Raw genomic sequence first — 18,688 nt, 5'->3', positions numbered from 1 at the left:
AGCTGGCAACAATCGCAAAGCAAACACATAAGAGACTCACCATCCAGTGAACATTTGCCAGCAGACGCCTTAAGGGACCACTGTGTTTGATGTAGGTATTTAAGACCCTGGTCTTGAGTAAACTTCAACAGCATTTTCCATGGCTTATCCAAAGCATTTCTTACACAAATTCTGCCCATGACTCATTTAAAAAATAGCCCATCCAAGAATTTCTCACATATGACTTCTTGTGGCTTCAATTTCCTGACCATTCCTGGATATTTCTGAGAATTTTGTTAAAGTTCTCATGAACTTCTCTTTGTTCCTGCAGGTTGCTACTTTCTCAATCTAATCTGATCAAGTTTTCAGAAAAAAATCACGCTTTTTTTTTTCTTTCTAGTCTTAAAGGGATTGCATAAAACATCCCTGCTTTTTTAAAGTTACAGCAACCTATGTTAGAGGCTTTCCCAGGCATGTGATTATGTGACCAAAGTTACCAAGGAAATGAACCACTTAGTCACTAAAAGCATTAACTCAAAGTAACCAAAATTCCTGTTCAGCATTTCAGCTCCTTAACTTACCTACTATCTTTCTACTTTTAATTTGTGAACACAGACATGTAGCAACTGCCGGTGGTTAAGATCCATTTATCACATTTATTGGCTTACTAAAATTAATAATGAAACAAAAATCTGTAAATGAAAAAAATACCATTAAATAATTTTATTTTTAAAAAACCTAAACTCTAAAACTGTTTAACAAGGCTTCCAGATGACACTTATAATTAATAGCATCAGAATGATTATGCTGGTTGATGGCCCAGAGAATGTAAGTTGAAGGTTTATGCAAGGCTTATGAGCCGTAAGTTTGAAGCCAGTTTCAATAAAATGGTGCATCGTTATTGTGTATTTGCCGAATATAATCCTGTGAGGAGACTTAGAAATTTGATGACAAAATCTGGAATCTGCAGCCAATTTTAAGCTCATGGAACATGAAGTTAGCAATCGAAGGATGTTGGTTTCAGATTCTTTTGAGTGATTACTGTATTAATTAAAACACCACCACCAATGGTGTAATCTCATCACAAAGAGCAAATGTTGTTTATATATGAAAACTAAATACTGTACCATAAATTAGGAGACAGCATTGGAAACTTAGTTTCCTGTGACTCATAATTTTAGTTAAAAGATCTCTATTTCTAGTTTGGATTTATTTTTTTTTTTCCTTGCATCATTATAAATTAGCCAGACAGCCTGTAAACAGTAAATCATACGCTGCGCTTTGCAACCAGCATAAAATGGGCTTTATTATAATTTAAGTCCATTTAAAATAAGATGGGACAGACATTCTGTTTTTCAAAATGCCTTTAATAGTAAATACAAGCAATAAATTGTATATAGTGAAATCTAATAGAACAAGGCAACTACCTTGTAGCTCTTAAGATTCACCAGCACTACTTAACCTTCTTATACCAAACAGCTTTGGTTTGTGTACTGCAAGCATCAAGAATCAGTTTTAACAAAAATGTTAAAAGTACAGACATGATGTAAGTAGCTTCAGCAGTTGGCACAAAAAGTTTAAATTATATTGTTTCATATGTTACTGAAACAAATAATATGTTACAGATTTCATTTATTGAACTTTTTGGACAGGAGAAAAACACAGCAAAGTTGAATGGATTTAGAATTCTTAGAATCAGTCAACAGAAGAAGACAGAAAATCGAGAGCTCTGAAATAAGACAGAAAATTAGAATATTTTATGATACAACCACAATTGTAATTTTAGTGATTTATTTTTCAACAACATAATGGGGCAGAAAGAGCCTCCTTATTGTGTATATACAAAATTCACATTTGTGTTATATCTGTTTTATTTTATTATTTTTTAAAAAGGCCAGAGATAAAAAAAGACATCAGATTCTCCTCTCTGCCGATATCTATTCTCGTGACATTGTCAGTAATCTGATTATTGCCCTCTAGGATTTTTCAGCTAATCTAAAACAGTCACAGAAGACTATGGCAGATCAAAGCTTCTTGGCCTCCAGTCACCCTTCTTGCCCCAGCTGTTTAGCAACCTTTGCACTGAGAAAGGATTGTGGGTGAATACTTGGGTTGATTTGATGGGTGAACAGCCATAGCATTTACTGCATGAATAAATAACATGGGCCAAATTCATGCTTTGTGTAATTCCATTAGAACGGATATGCTTACAACTGGGATCAAAGTAGTTGCTGGTGGGTAAGTGTACACAAGGGCAGCAAATTACCATGGTACCTTCCTTCCCTGAAGATGTAAAATGTGAAATTGAAAGAAATTCCAAGGCCAGCAAAAAGAAAAAGATATTTGATCTATAAGGAATTAACCAAACATTCAGTACTTGAAAAGGTCTGGTGCTCATTTTGGGACTGTTTTGGACAAATGTAGGTATTTGCATTTCTCTCTGGCTTTTTTTCTTCATAAGTACAACATGAATTTCATTCTCCAAGCAACAGAGGAGCAATAAACCCATCATCACAGACACTATCACCATCATAAAAGTGTTTTCTTTGTATGTTCTTCATCTTTACCTGTTATCAGCCAGTTTTGGCATTAGATTTACATAACCTAGTCAAAGTATAACATATAAAGTAGAATGTTAAAAAGCAAGCAGCTTTCCCTGAAACTTAGGTCTTGTGAACTCAGTTAATAATTCTACACATTCATGTGCCTATATATATATATGTAGGAAACACTGTTGGGAGCATTTTATTACAGTGTAGCAAATATCAATGCAAGACTTTAAAGGACTGGACAGTGATTTTATTTAAAATGAAAATTGGAACAAAACATGCTTCTCTCGCTCTCTCTCACTGTTCCATACTCACAAACACCAGAACTCTGTGTTGTATCCAAGCAGTCTGTCCTACTGCCAGGCGCCATAGCAGGGGTGTTTGGTTTGTCCAGCCAGTCAGGCACCGTGATGCTTTTCTCCACACCCCTGCTATGGCGCCTGGACCAGGATCTGTCACAATGACAAGGTGAACAAAGGATACCAGCTGTTTTGTTCTCACATGTCCTAGGAACTTAGTTTGGTGGCTATGTGCAGATTTGGGATAAGTCTTTTTGTATCATTTTGGAGCTGATGGTGATTGATGTGTCTGTCCCGTCTCAGCTTCATCACACATCAGCAGGCCATACTGTTCTATGTCTCCACATCTGGGTGTCTTGTAAAGCTTCAGGTATATGTGCTGTGTCTTGACAGTGCTCTGTGGCCATCTATTACCTAGCCGCTGCAGTCTGACCTCTGGTTGCTTCTGTATTTAACTTGATCCAAAAAGTGTTGGAATCACAGAGGACTCTCACGTAATGAAAGACTGAACGAGACCTGTACTTACTTGTGAAAAGCTCATACTAATTATCTGACTAGGATAAATTAGACAACTGATCAGTGTCATAGAGCAGAAGCATTCCATAACCCTTTAAATAAGTTCCACAAAATTATTGTTAAGCTCCTTACCTTAAATTTAGGCTTTGACACTTGCATCGCATGTAACCTTAATTTAATTAAAAACAAACAACCCCCCCCCCCCCTTGGTTTCTTTCTCTCCTGAGCTGCTGATCTACTGCACCTTAAAGGGATCAGCTCTGTCCTTCTATCCTTTTAGCTCATCTATCAGTCATTACCAGCTTAGAATCACCACCTTTTTTTTTTCACTAGTTAACTATTCTAAGGGTGATGTACTGGAGGACAGAGAGGAGGAGACAGGCTAATTTTCGTAAGATCTAACACCAAAATTGGAAAGAAATTTTTTGTTTCTATAATAAACAGATACGGTAAATCGACACAGGAGAAATAAAGTATATAAAAATTCAGAGATTCTTCAGAATTCCTTTTTGAAGGGAGAGAGAGAAAGAAGAAAAGGAGAGAAAAAGCGAAGATTTAGCTTGCTGTTGAAAATATGGAAGGACCGAATATTTTATTTGTGTAACTGGGCATAACTTTCTGAGTTATGGCTGAGTTTCAGTAGAACTCTGTGTACCCATTAATAGTAGTTACATTTCAGACACACAAAATGTTTTGTTTATTCTGCTTTAAATTCATGGGACTAGAGGTAGAACACAGTATACACCAGACGAAGTTAACAGTGATAAAGTTTGAAGAGATACAAAGGTTACATAGCAGTAAATGGCCATAAACCCTCTTTATATTAGAGTCTGGGAAGGAGAAAAGAACTACTGGTGTGCCAGTGCTGCATGAAAAATGGATTATTGTCAGTGAAACAAGGCTGTGATCTCAACTAATTCAAAGTTCCTTCTCAGCTTTTCTCTCTGTCTAATCTGCCAGTTTAAAGTTTTATATTACTCTCAGTCCTCTGGATCTTGTTTAGTAAGTTTTCAGTGCAACATGACTTTAGTTCATATGATCATTAAATAATTTTCTAGTTTATGCTAATGTGCTCATTAGAGATAGTTGAAAATATATGTTGAAACAATTTTAGCCTGAAAATTATTTGTTGATAAAAATTGTAACTCTAAATTCATGTCTATATCAGTGCTATATAATGCATAACAAGTCTTGAAATAAAATTATTCCTGTAAAATTAAATATTTTTTATATTTTATGTTTCCATGTTTTAAATGCTTTATTTGTTATAGGCAGATATGTGTTAGCTGCACTTACTAAATTACTATCAAAATGTTGAATTTAGTTGAAGTATTTCCAAATAACAATTTTTCTTGAGTAAGACTCAATGTAAACCATAAACTTTACCTACCTATCACATTAAACAGGAAGAGAGACAGTACCTTGATGCAGTACTTCTGATTACATCAGTCATGATTGAATTTGGCTTAAATTATATGAAAATCATACAGCATAACATTCCCTTGCTCTACTCTTTTAACATATTTACCAAGGATAGGGAAAAATACTAAGGGAAATATTCTCATCACCTTTTATCTCATCTTTCTCCCTTTCTTCACTTGTTTTTCCCACTGTTCAATTTATTATCTTTAATAAATGACAAATTTATCAAATGCAAACCATCTGTTTTGAGACTCAAACAAAGCTAACATCTTAAATGATTGATGATCACCTGTGTCTATGACGCTTTTCTGTTCCACCATTTGAGGTGGTAATAAAAAGTTATAGAGGGTAAACTAGCAAAACAGATTTGATTTTATTTTTAGGACTACTCAGCTGAATGCATTGACCCTTATTCAGAAAGCACAAAGAGCCTGAAAAGCGGCTTTCAGATAAGGTGGGGTCAGCACCTGACTGGCAAATAAAGGGTTTTAGTTGTTGAGTTCAGGTAGCTCTTTCCTGGAAAATACTGCATTCGTGTCCAAAAGAAATTCTTGTTTAATATGAATTTCAGATGTAGCTGCTTTTCAAAACTTTTACTGAAAGCCATTCAACATTAGTGTGTCTTTTAGCCCAGTCTCATTGCTTTGTCTTCAATTTATTATAGTTTTATGGAAATTACAAATGAGATGTGAGAAGAAAGAGAGAAGAGATTTTTTTGGCAAGCTTTAATATCCTGTTAGCAAGCTTTCCAGAAACAGTTAAGAAATTTTGATAGGATGGATATTCTTTTTTCCTTCCCTCCATCTTCTTGCTTAATAAAAATAAACGGTATGAAGATACACAGTTTCATAGAAAATCACTCTGCAATAAAAAGTGCCCATTATAGAGTGTCAATGGGTGTGATAACATGCATAATTTACCTCAGGGAAGTATGTAATTAGAAAATTAACCTTTTACATTTCTCTCCTTAATCAGCTGCAACAAATGACTGGTGAATACACATTAGCAGCTGCATTTACTGTATTTACATGCTATTAACAAGAAACTGACTATGCTTGGAGAGAGGAAAAAGAAGAACTGAGTCTGTGCTTATGAAAAGTACAGTGGTTGAGATACCACAGTGGCTCTTTGTATTCTGTTTTTTTCTTTTCATCCTGACAAAGGTGTATTACCAACTCTAGGTATCCTAAGGACATGTCAGAGCATCTCAACTTTTCCTGTTTTCAGGAGCAAATATATTTGTCTTGTATTATATCTTTCTACCGTAGCAACCTCTGCTTTGAAAAGACTTAACAAAAAAGGGCTATTTAGTATCAGTTACAGTATCACAGTATCACAGTATGCTAGGGATTGGAAGGGACCTCAAAAGATCATCTAGTTCAACCCCCCTGTCGGAGCAGGACCACCTAGATGAGGTTGCACAGGAAGGCGTCCAGGCGAGTTTTGAATGTCTCCAGAGAAGGAGACTCCACAACCTCCCTGGGCAGCCTGTTCCAGTGCTCTGTCACCCTCACTGAGAAGAAGTTTCTTCTCAAATTTAAGTGGAACCTCTTGTGTTCCAGCTTGAATCCATTACCCCTTGTTCTATCATTGGTTGCTACTGAGAAGAGCCTGGCTCCATCCTCATGACATTCCCCCTTTATATATTTATAGACGCTAATAAGATCACCCCTCAGTCTCCTCTTCTCCAAACTAAAGAGACCCAGCTCCCTCAGTCTTTCCTCATAAGGGAGATGCTCCACTCCCTTAATCATCTTAGTTGCCCTACGCTGGACTCCCTCCAGTTGTAATGATTATTTTTTTTTATATTAGTTATTTATTCTTCTATTAAGAAATGGGTAGGCACCAATGAAAGAGCTGTCTACAAGTAATAATATATTCTAATCACTATGAACTTTATCTGAAAACTAAAGTCTCCATATCTGAGTACCAATATCTGAAATATTTTTGTTCCTGTACTGTCAGCCATAGAAAACATCATGTCTGTGGTGGTCTCAGAGTAATTTAAGATGATGGCAGGAGATATAAATGCCAATAGTGCAATGCTGTTTTTCAGGGTGAGTTATATATTTTGGTATAATTTATCATAAATGACAAGAAGTATGAGAGGACCTTCTCCCTTTCTCCAAGTACCGAACCAAGGTGGTTTCTGTCATTCTGAAGAACATTATTGCTCTTCAACAAGAAATATACATATTATTTTTCACAGTGAATTTGATAGATTTTCACTAGTGAGTGGAAAAAAGTCAGAATGACAAGCAACAGACAGGTTCTAACAGAATAAAGAACTGTTCTGGAAAATGTAGGTATCACAATATTAACATAAGTGATATTGTCCTATGCCCCTCATAGTAAGGAAAAATGAATAATCAGGAACTTTTGACTTTGACTGTCACTCTTCAGAATACCTGATGTCTCACCAGTGATTATTTCTTTAGCAGGAAAATTTAGAAGACAGTAACAAGCTGAACTCAAGAGCTGTGCTTCTCTGTCTGGATCATGTAATTGTGGACTAATCATATGTCCTCTCTGAGCTTCTATTTCTATTTCCTTGTCCATAAAGTTAGAATAATTATAGTCCCTTACTTCACAGGGATGTTGAGTGACTGAATGCATTAATGTTTATAAAATGTACACTTATAATGGGGATCTGCATCATAGGCAGCTTAGAAACCACAAATAAACTGCAGTTCTATAGACAGTAGTTTATACTGAGTTTTTCTCTCCTCTGGTATGCCTGGAGAATACTCCACAGAGATTCCTCTTTATACAGCTTTCTGGACACCTTATTCTGATTTTGTACTTCATTCACGCTACTTCAGAGTTTTATTCTTAGAAACATGATCAGATTCTGGCTAGTTGTGTTTGATCAACAGAAACATTTAAATGTACATATCTAAGCAAGCTTTAGATTCTGCTCTTGAAGGTGTTCCAACGTGCATAAATCACAGCAACTTGGAAGAGAGGATTCAAGAGGCCCCTTTTCAGAGTTAAGTTCCCTTGAAGGGAGGAGTTCCTGCTCCCAATTTTAGGATTTTATCATCTTGTTAATCAGTGAAGCTTGACATACAGTAACTGAACAGGAATGTCTGAGACTGGACTGGTTGCTACAACCACTAGAAAAAGCACAGTGGTGAAGCACCACCATCTCTTCCTTCTCCTGTGACACAAGTTGAAACACCAATCAGCTACATTTGTGCTTTTCAAGGTGTCATAGACTGCCATTGTATTGGGGTGTTTCCTGATGGGAACTGTGTCAGGCTCCTCAGGCAGCTGCATGTGAAGGAAGTGAAAGCTTTGTCCACTTTCCACCCCTACAGGTGTGAGCTATCCAGAGTGCAGATATACAGAAAGGCTAAGGCGGATCTTTTGAGAGCAGAGCACTTGCCAGTGCATTGACTTCTGTCACAACTCTCCAATAATATTGGTACATATTCACCTAAGTACTGTGAGAATAGACACATAAGTACACTACATGCATGTATAAGTACATGCAGAATCACTGTACGTCTTACGTATATGTTGTGTGATACTATATATATATGTATATATGCATACATTTTTGTTATTATCTCCATGTAAACAATACTTAAAAATAAAACCAACCATCGTGCTGTGCAAACATGGGACATATTCCACCAGATTACAGCAATTTAACATCGATCGGGATGTTGGTTTCATCTACTTGACAGATCATATCCCAAATATAGTATGACAGGCCTAAAATAATTTTTTTTCATTTGGTTGCAGAATGTTTTTTCCCTTGGGATATTTAAAGTAAATTGTTAGTATAGTATTCAATAATATTCAACTTTTCTTCCTGTAGAGGATAGAAATGCAAAAATAGTGCTTAAAGAGTGATCTTCTGGAATGTATTTTATAATCTTCATGGGTTATGATGAATTCTCTCATTTTTCATCAATAGAATTATAGATGAGTCATCTCATTTAAAATGCTTTTGGTAAAAATAGAGCTTGTAGAATTTGATTTAGTATGTTGTACTGATGTGTATTTTTAAACTTAAACAAGTGCTTCAATTTAACTGTAATTATTAAGGCACTTAAGTAGATGCTTACCTGTTTTTTGTTTTACAGTTGCACACCAGAGGATATTAGCTGCTTTGTATCGTTTTTGAAATTACAATGGGTTCAATCTATTTCCTCACATAACTTAAAGGTCAGCCCTGATATAAACAGCTGTCTTCAAGGTTCTAAGAATAATATAGTAGGAAGTCCTATCCTTTGGTACGTAAACAACAGAAATGTCTCCACTGAGACTTGTATTGCAAATTTGATTTTATATAATTAACCAAATCAAAGTAACAGTCTGCTTCATTGAGACATTACACTGAATAGTCATCATAGTTGATAACTTATGTAGTAGCTTGTTAATAAATGAGCTATTCTGAGTCCTATTACTACTACTCAATTAATTGAAGTGTGGAATAAGAGTCCAGTTCATATACAAGAACACTATTTTAATCTGTTAATACTGCATGCATCAAGTTTCCCTTCATTATATCAAAATGCTATGCCTTTTTTACCAGCAGGAAAATAAATAGCCTTGATGACAATAGATGAATGTTAAACTTTTTAAAAGTTCAGATAAGCCCTTCAGCTTGTGATACCTTCATTTAGTTTATTCTGACTTATTTTCTTTTCCAAGAAAGGTGAGAAATTTATGAAAACAAGACATACCATAGAAAATGAATTTCAGTCCTCTCCTGAACAAAGGACAGAGATACCAATGTAAAAAATGACACAAGAGCATTACCTAGAGTTGAAAGGGCTCCTAAAATTTTAAAGATTTAATATAACCAATCCTATTTATGTGGTTATGATTAGCCATTTTGTCAGACCTATAAGTACTGTTTTTAATTTACTATCTTTTGCAGCAGCTGCAAAAACATTAAAGGTCCCAGAAAGCTTAGTGTAAAGAACAGGCTCACAGTACATATAAATGCAATCTAGTTAATAGTGTATTTGAAAATGGAAAATCCTTGTGATGGACTTTTTTCCTTAGCTTATTCTGTGGTATTTGTCAAAGGGAACAATGTTTTTAACAAATTATAAACATCAATGTTGATTAATTAAGGTCATGGTTTTACCTTTATTAATATCTAAAATTACTAATATTAATAATACTGTATCAATGCCTGTTACTGGACCACTAGATGAGGCAGATTTGACCTGTAATGTGGACACATGAAGCAATTTCTGTCAAATTAGCCAATGCACATGGTTTAGAGTTTATTCTCACTGGAAGGTGGCAGGTGACACCTGAAAAGTTAGAGTAGTGCAAATACAGGATGGTATAAATCCTGTTAGAATAAAAAGAACCGGTCAAAAGGTTTGGGTTTTGTTTTGTTTTAAACAATATGTGAAATTCAAGCTGAGCAGCCCTTTGCAGCAGCTCTCTGAGTTCTATCAGTCTCTAATATTTTCTGCATGTATCTTGAAGTGCATGTTCTGTCAGCGATACTTGTTAGCCTTTCCTGAAATTACCTCATGCAGGTAGTGGTTGAGCAACGTTTTCCCAAGTATTGCCCATGAGGATATTATCTCAATGATAAGAACCTTCAGGAGAAATATTTAAAACTTGTAACACTGACAGAAAATAATGAATTTTGTTTAATATGTATGTTATATACCAGCACTTTCACAAGAAAGACAGGATGTGGGCTTTAAAAGCTGTAAATAACAAGGTGATTTGTATATTACAAAGTGACCGAAAACTAAGATTAAGTATAAGTTGGTGGCAAATAATAAACAAGAAAGACAGTTTTGATCTATTTGGTATTATCATAACTCTGAGCCAATTAATCATCCAGGAAATGTGAAAGTATTCTTACAATCTTTGCATTTTATTTCTATTTGCATAAAATTTTTCTTCCTTTACAATATGCTTTTAGAAGACTGAATCCCAACTTTTGGGCAGAATTCTCCTTTTGTACCATGCCATTAATAAGTTTTTTAAATTCTAAACATTTCTGAATCAACTTTGAAGGATTGCAGGACAAGGTAGGTTTGTCTCAGGAAATTTAGACTATTTTTGTTGGAGATCTGGTATTCAAAGGAGTAATGTTGCATTGCCTCACAAACCAGAATGCTTCTAGGCACTTTGTCTAGGGTCCATCTCAGTAAACATCAGACAACTAAAAGTTGTCACCTAAACTAGTCATCTAGTTTTCCTTTACACTCAATGGAAAGAAATAAACACCTTCAGGGAGTGATTCATCTCATTGAAGATAACCATCTAAGACAGCTTAGACAAATTGTCTGCCTACAATGTCTAGTTCTCTCAATAAAGAGAGTTTATACAACTAGCTTAGACTGAGACAATCTTTCAGACATTTGAAATTAGACAAGACAAATCCCATGTTTCATGTCTGTTTGGAATCAAATAACCCAGAATAAGAGAAGTAGTCTATAAGATTAAGTTGTTCCAAGAATAAGTTAACCAAATACTTAACAAATATTTTCAAACTATCTCTTTCAGATTCTTATTTTTAGGTACTTGACTAGACCAGAAATGGTGTCCAGAAATGCACTATTTAGCTGTTCTTAACCAACATTTGTTGAAAGATCTTGTGATGTCTAAAGTTCTACCAAAGCGTAAATTCACTTTTGTTTGTAGGAATTAAAACGATATATTTGCATTTTTAGAGGTAAGCATGGTTTATAGTCTGCATTTTGACAAGCAGAACAGTTAAGGGAAAGGACTAGGGTTGTTCTAGTAGGGTTGTTGAAACACAAATCACCAAACCTCAAAACAAGAGGAAAAAGAATAAAAAAATTCTATGTCCTTATGAATCCATATGCCTTTACTATAGCAAAGGATAATCACAATGGGATAAGATTTTCAGTCATTATAAAGATAGAATAAGTCTTAGAAGATACACTAAGAAAGTAAAATCCCATTACAATGCAGATTACCATGTCAGGAGGGCTGAATTAATTAGAAAAGAAATTTGGACTTGCTAAAGCATAAGCAGTTAAATAGTGGAAACTTATCTGTAAAACATCATCATCCGTGGTAAATCCAGTGGCATTTCATGTTAAGTTTTTGTTGAAGTATTCTCACAGTAGTCTTTCACGATACAGATGACAAAGTGAAAGTGGTTAGCTATTTTACTCAGTTAAAATTATTTGCATTCATATTATGTGATACTTAGGGTCCCTTTTATTCACTATATATATGATAATGATCTGTTCTGCAATAGTATCTAAATATTACTTGAACATTCAAGGCACAACTGAGTTTTTTTATTTCAAGTGGCTTTGGTTTTGCCAATTGAATTGCTGTTGTAACTAATCCAAAAAAGTTAATAGTACCTAAAAGTCAGTAAGACAATCCATGCAGATTTTAAATGACATTTGAAAAAATCTGCGAAGAAACAGAATGCCATATGATCAGTAGGTAAATTGTTATGGAATGTGGAACAAATCTACAGCTTAAGTTACAGAAGTATTCAGGATTTAATAAACACTTTCCATGTGTGCCACAGGGTGTTCATATAACCAATACCGTTCAGAGGTACCTTGGAATCTGTACACTTCAACTCCTCTTCCATAACCTCCTTTGTACTATTCAATGCCTGAGTAGCAATAAATACTTCACAGCAGACATATTTAGAGCATTAATGATGTAAGATATGTGGGAAAGCATGGCAAGTCTACCAGGACCAAGCGCACTGGGATGCTCATGTTTGGAGAAAATGCGATGTAAAGGGAAAGATTCCATCATCACTTACCACCACTATTGAATGTAAGGAGGTTGAGTCTGTTCTGCAATGTCCTCATTTGTGAAATATGACTATTGAGCACAGCACAAATTGACAACAAAAACTACTCTGCAACTTAGCATTTGTACTACTCAAAAAAGTGGGAACTATAACAAAAGGAGACTCTTTTTTCTGTTATTATTTGTGATATTTGCATGTTTGACAAAGAGTATTTTTTTAGTCCAATATTCTGGTTAAACCTCTGAGTGAATTAATTACAAAATTTGCTTATTTACATTATTCTGTACATTCAAACTGAGCAGTTTCTTTCATTTACTGTACTAAATTGCATAACAAATGATGGTGGAGAGCACTGCATTTTAGAAATGGTTAAAATTATTTCTTTAAGACCGATTTATTCTGCCAAAGAATATAATGGAATTCATGATCCATTGAATTGAATTCATGATCCATTCAACCTAGTATCTTGTTTCTGAAAATAGCCAGTTGTGAATGCCTAGGAAAAAAATATTAGAACAGAGAAATTTATACTAGAAGACTTCCCTGGGTACCTTCTCAGCCTCCAGTAACTTGAAATTTAATATCTTATGTGTTTAATAGCTCTTGATAGACTTTTCTTTCATTGGTTAGTCTATTTTTAACTGAAAAAAAAGCCACAATTATAAAACAATGTTCATTTTTCATTTTGATTTTTGATGATGTATTTTTTAATTTACTTAATAGTTTGGACATTACTGAAGTGTACATTACCTGCATTCAATGAATATTAATTCTGCAGAATATGTTTTGTCAGTCCAGTAATGCCTACAACCAGCTAGGCTTTATAGATCACTTCAGTAAAATTAACATGAAGGCCGGTTATCTGGCCTTGAATCATAAACTGTCGTTACCATGCCAGAAAAAATACTAAAATAGAACAGAAGGAGGTATTGGGGCTTAGGAAATACAATCTATAACATTATTAGGATTTCAGATATGACAAAGCATCCACAGATGAAGTTTGGATTTTGTTTTGACTCTAGGTCTGTAAGACGTAGCCATACAACGTGGCTTCCTAATGTACGGTGGGTGCCACTGTTTCTGTCTGCATCTCAAAACGGAGGGGAATTCCTTGACCCTATGAAACATTTTTAAATCATAACACTGAAAAATCACTGTGTAAGTGTAAGGAAATAAGGAGCAATCTATTACATTCAGTAATCAAGATCAAAAGTACTAGACAAAGGTCTGGAGGACTGTATCCTCTGAATGCGGATTCTGCAGTGCCTGGCCCTAGAGCCTTGCGCTGCTGCAGAGAGCTGGCCTCTGGCAGCAGTTTGTGTGCCTTACTGGCAGACTGCACTACTGCAGTGAACAGCTGCAGGGAATGAGGTGGTAAAGAATGGTGGTCTAATGATTAGGTCATGAGGTCTTCCTGACAAATGGTTAGCATGTTAATTGGTGGTTAAAATTAATACCTCTATTTTGGCTTCTGATGAAGCCAAAGATAACCATCTGATTACCACCAGTAGAGAAGACACTGTTTTGATTTAGATACAAGCACATAAAATTTTGGAAGGCAATCCATAATTTCTGGTGGTGTTTTTTAACAGGCTGTAGTATTGTCTTTCAGGGAATCAATGGAAACCTCATTGGTTGAAATTTGTGAGGCTCAGATGGAAAATATTTTGGAACATAACTTTATCTAGACTGGCTTCTGTCTCTAACACTCTAGGTCGTGGATATATAGCTTTGTTGAAAGAAAGCAGAAGTTAAGATTTCAGTTCTGCTTTGTCAGTGCAGAGGAGCTCTGTGTGTAGTATCAAGGCAGAACAGGGTGCTTTCCACAGAAGTTAAAGAAAACCAAAATGGCAAAAAGATGATCAGTGTAAATGATACTATTCCTTCAGAAATTATTATCAGCATAAATAATAGTATATGTTACAGGACAAAATATAGTATGGAATCCAATCACACCAAATCAAATTGAACAGAATTGAATAGACTATTTCAATTGAAAGGGACCTACAACTAAGTCAAATCTGGTTCAACTGCCTGACCACTTCAGGGATGACCAAAAGTTAAAATACATTACTAAAGGCATTGTCCAAATGCCTCTTAAACACTGTCAGGTGACTCCTTTTCATTTACAGATAGCATCGGTGAAAATATTGCAGCTGACAATTTATGCCCTATTTTGCCATTACGTTTATCTATTTCTTTCATTGTATATTATTAACCTTTCTAGGAATCAATGTCTTCCTGAAATGACTTTTATTCTAATTCTGCGAGACACTCCAAAATGCTAATAAGAACTAAAAGTTCCTGTCAAGATGCAGAAAATATGCTCCAGGTACAGATGGTGAGTTGGTTTGCCTAACTTCCCGAGACAAAACAGGCAATTCCTAGCTTCACAGTAGGGTATTTCACCTCTCGTATTGCACTCTAATACTGTGTTCCACCTGTTACACTGGTGGAATGACTTTACCTGGTCTATGTACTCTAATATACTGGCAATGTCCTCCGTTGCCATGTACCTACATGTAAACTTCAAGCAATAAAAACCTAGAATTGAGATTGTGACTTTTAAGGGTCTCAGTCCGGCTTTCCTAGGCATTCTTAGGATGTTTTACTACACTTTCCTCACAAACTCTAAGGACTAAGCCCAGGCAGACTGATCCTCTTTCATCTTCTCTAATGCGAAGGCTAAGTTTAAAAAGCACGTGGACATCCCAGTCTGCCAGACTGCTCGGTGAGAGAGGTGTCGACCATTTCCAGTTCCAGCCCAATGATGTCTAAACTGAACACAATAGAAATAACCACAGCCAGTTCATTTCCTTGAAAATGGCAGAATTAGAAAACTAATCACCTTGTCAACAGTTCTTATTTTTGTCGTTGCTTTTATTGTTATTTCAAGCTAGTATGTCATAATTGTGGTGATTAACTTATTTGATCCTGAGATTTAACAATTCCGATTTAAAACCAAGCCTACCTTCTGTATCAGCAAGTCTATTTATAGGGCAAATTTTGACCTTGGCACCTCTACTCATGTGCGTAAGAATTCTGGGGCCTTCACAGCAGAAACAGTGTAACAGCTTTATACAAAAATGGGTATCAGAACATGGAAAACCCAAACCTGAAACTATGTTATCAAAACACCTCTGCTTTACAGAAGTAAAACCCAGCAGGTTTATATCCCCTATACTACTGTGCACCGCACTTAAGGGTGTCCCTGTGGCCCAGCGGGTTTATGGTTGCTGTGTAGACTTAACTACTCACTAGCAGGACTGTGACTCTACGGCCAGGTGTGCCTACTCTCAGTCTTCCTTCCCTTCAGCAATCCATAGGAAGAGACAGGTACTTAGGATAAGTTTTGCATTAAAGTGGGCTTTTTCAACATTCTGCATCATTAACACCCGAAATGTTAGGAGCATGCTGAGAAAGCTACAAGGAGCCAAAAATCTTTTAAAACAGTTGGTCTCAGATTTACAGTATTCTATCTTTTAAGTATTGTCTACACTGAAAAGAAATTATTTCAGTAATGTAGTATCAGTGAATAAAAATGTATTCATTTTTCTAGTGCATAGTGATTGCATCTTCTGTACTTTATTGCTGCTGGTGATCAACCAGGACAAAAGGATTGAAAGAACTGACTGTGTATTAATGACTTGCAGATGTTATCAGAGGAGATAACAGGTCAATTTATTAAAATCGTTTTAGAAACACCAAAAGTATGGCGAAAATTATTATTTCATCAGCAGTGTTCAGAAAAAAATGCACACAAGAAATAAAATAAACTACTCAAAATAACATAGATGAAAAAACTCATATCTTATTAAAACAGCCCACAGATTTTAGTTCAGGATTTTGAACTTTGGGTAAGTTAACAGTAATTTGTTAATTCAGATATTTAGTTTCTGAATATCGCAGTGATTCCAAAGCTTTGCTTTGCATTTCTTATGGGATATAATCTTCTTCAATAAATAAGGTTTACCAAGAACCATAACATTTTTATTGGGAAAATGGAGATTGCTATCAGTATATTCTCTGTTAGTGATTACTGTTTCATTAAGAACTACTGCTAAAGAGAAATCTTCTGTTTTTCTCCAGAAAACTTGTGAGTATAACATATTTTTTTTTCCTTAATGGGACTTTGTTTTCAGGAAAAATGTATCAAATACTGAGTTCATATATCAGGAAATATATCAGGTAAAAATATTCAACACTTTTTCTGCTGTGGAAATGTTATCTCTAAAATTTCTGGCTTAAAAAATTCCATCCACTCATCCACCATCCTTTTTTTAATGTCTCTTTCACAATTTTTAAATAGGCCTTTTACAAAAAGGTGGGTTTTGATCATACTTTTCCTTCTTGATATTAAAAAAAGAAAAAAGATCCACTTTTCTGTATCCTTCAGTAATAAAGAGAAGTAAAGAAATCCAGCTTACATCAGACTTCACCTGTCTTGCTAAGGATCAGGGATACCTCAGATGAACATGAAGCTAAGTGAGACAGTCACTCTGTCTTTCTGGTTGGCATATCTTTGTGATCCAAAGAGATTGTCTTTTCAAGACATGTTCTTTGGATAAGGATCAAGGTAGGATAATTTCTCAGCAGGAAAAAGTGTGTAGGAAGATAAAACGGAAGATATTAATTGATTCCTACTGTTACAAAACCAAATTAAGAGACACCAGTTTCAGGTCTTCATGATTTGTGATGCTGCTACCAACTTGTGGTCATATTCTATTTGGTGCTTTTTTGTCAATTCCATTCTGTCTTTCAGAAACTTGTTCAACTGCCACAAAAAAGGTAGTCAAATATGCAGGCATTAAGTGGATGTGCCTTCAGTGAAGGTTAAACATTTATTTCAGATTGGAAGAAATAGCCTTTATTTGGACTTTGAATATTCTCCCATGCTCATAAGCCCTAAGGTCTGACATACAACAGAAACACAATTGTATACATACATAATGATAAATAGTCTTCTACTGGTTCTCAGCTGAGAGCTTAGTTAATTTCTCAAGCTCTTTTGCTTAACTACAAATCTTTTCTAAATCTCTGAATTTAAATGAAATATTTGTAATTTCTGTCTACGAACATTCTGAATATTTAAAGAAGTAGGGAATAAACAGCTTTCAAAAGCACAATAAGAGATTTCTGTCTCTTTAAGGAATTAATTGGATAATTAAATGTAAAATATTCGTAATATTTTTTGCAGAATGTTTAAAGAAATCCTTTCCTTCCTTTCTTCCCTTGTGTCTGTCTTCCTTTTAGCAAGCAGTGGCTTGGCAGAGCCATTCTATGACATATGCATGAACTCAAGTTAACTGAGTCAACACAGATTTCAATTATATGTTATTCTTGTAACACAGATCTTCATCACACCTGGTGTTATTTAATGCTGTGTAAAAAGAGGGCTTTTTTAAAAATAAATGAATGCAAACAAGAGATGGTATTATTAAGGAAAATATTACGCTACATATTTTAGGACTGGTTACTCATTTTGTACCTTCTAACAATAGCTAGCACCATTGTTTTATTTATTTTAAACATTTGAGATTGTTTTTCCTCCTTCTGTAAAATATCTTTCTTGGAGTCATTTTTATTGAGCCAAAGTAACTTGGTAATTCTCTTCCTCATATTTGCTCCAGGGGTTGCAATGTTGATTCTGGGAAGGCTGTTCTGAATTACCTTTACCCTTCTATTGTTTTCTCACTGGTTTTTCTAAACTTCCCATTAAAAAATGTAAAAAATGCAAATATTCAATTTAATTAGAAATTCTGGTGTCTCATAATTGACTCCTTATCTGACATGATATCAAAGCAGAATGCATGGTCCTACATTTGACTGTAGCTGAAGGGAATAAAAAGGGTATCTATTCAAACATAACAGGATTCATATATTATTTGCACTATGTATTTTCATACATTATCCTTTACATCATTGTACAACGTGAATACAAAGGTTACGTACAACAAAAGTTGAATTATAACCTTTTATATGTCTCTTGCACCATCATAAATGCTGACAGTAGGTGAATGCAACAGTGGTAGTTTAAACATTTGATTATGTGAATTAGATTTTGTCTCAAAGTGAGCTTTAAAAACCATGTGCACGGGAGTTCTGAGCTCTGTTGTATATTATTCCATTTTACATTCAGAAAATGTATAATACATATACACAGATGTACAAAATTTAAG

This window comes from Vanellus vanellus (assembly GCF_965231255.1).
Source record: "Vanellus vanellus genome assembly, chromosome: 6".
In the NCBI taxonomy this organism is placed as follows: Eukaryota; Metazoa; Chordata; class Aves; order Charadriiformes; family Charadriidae; genus Vanellus; species Vanellus vanellus.
The sequence above is the reverse complement of the archived record's forward strand: the minus strand, read 5'-3'. Positions refer to the sequence as shown.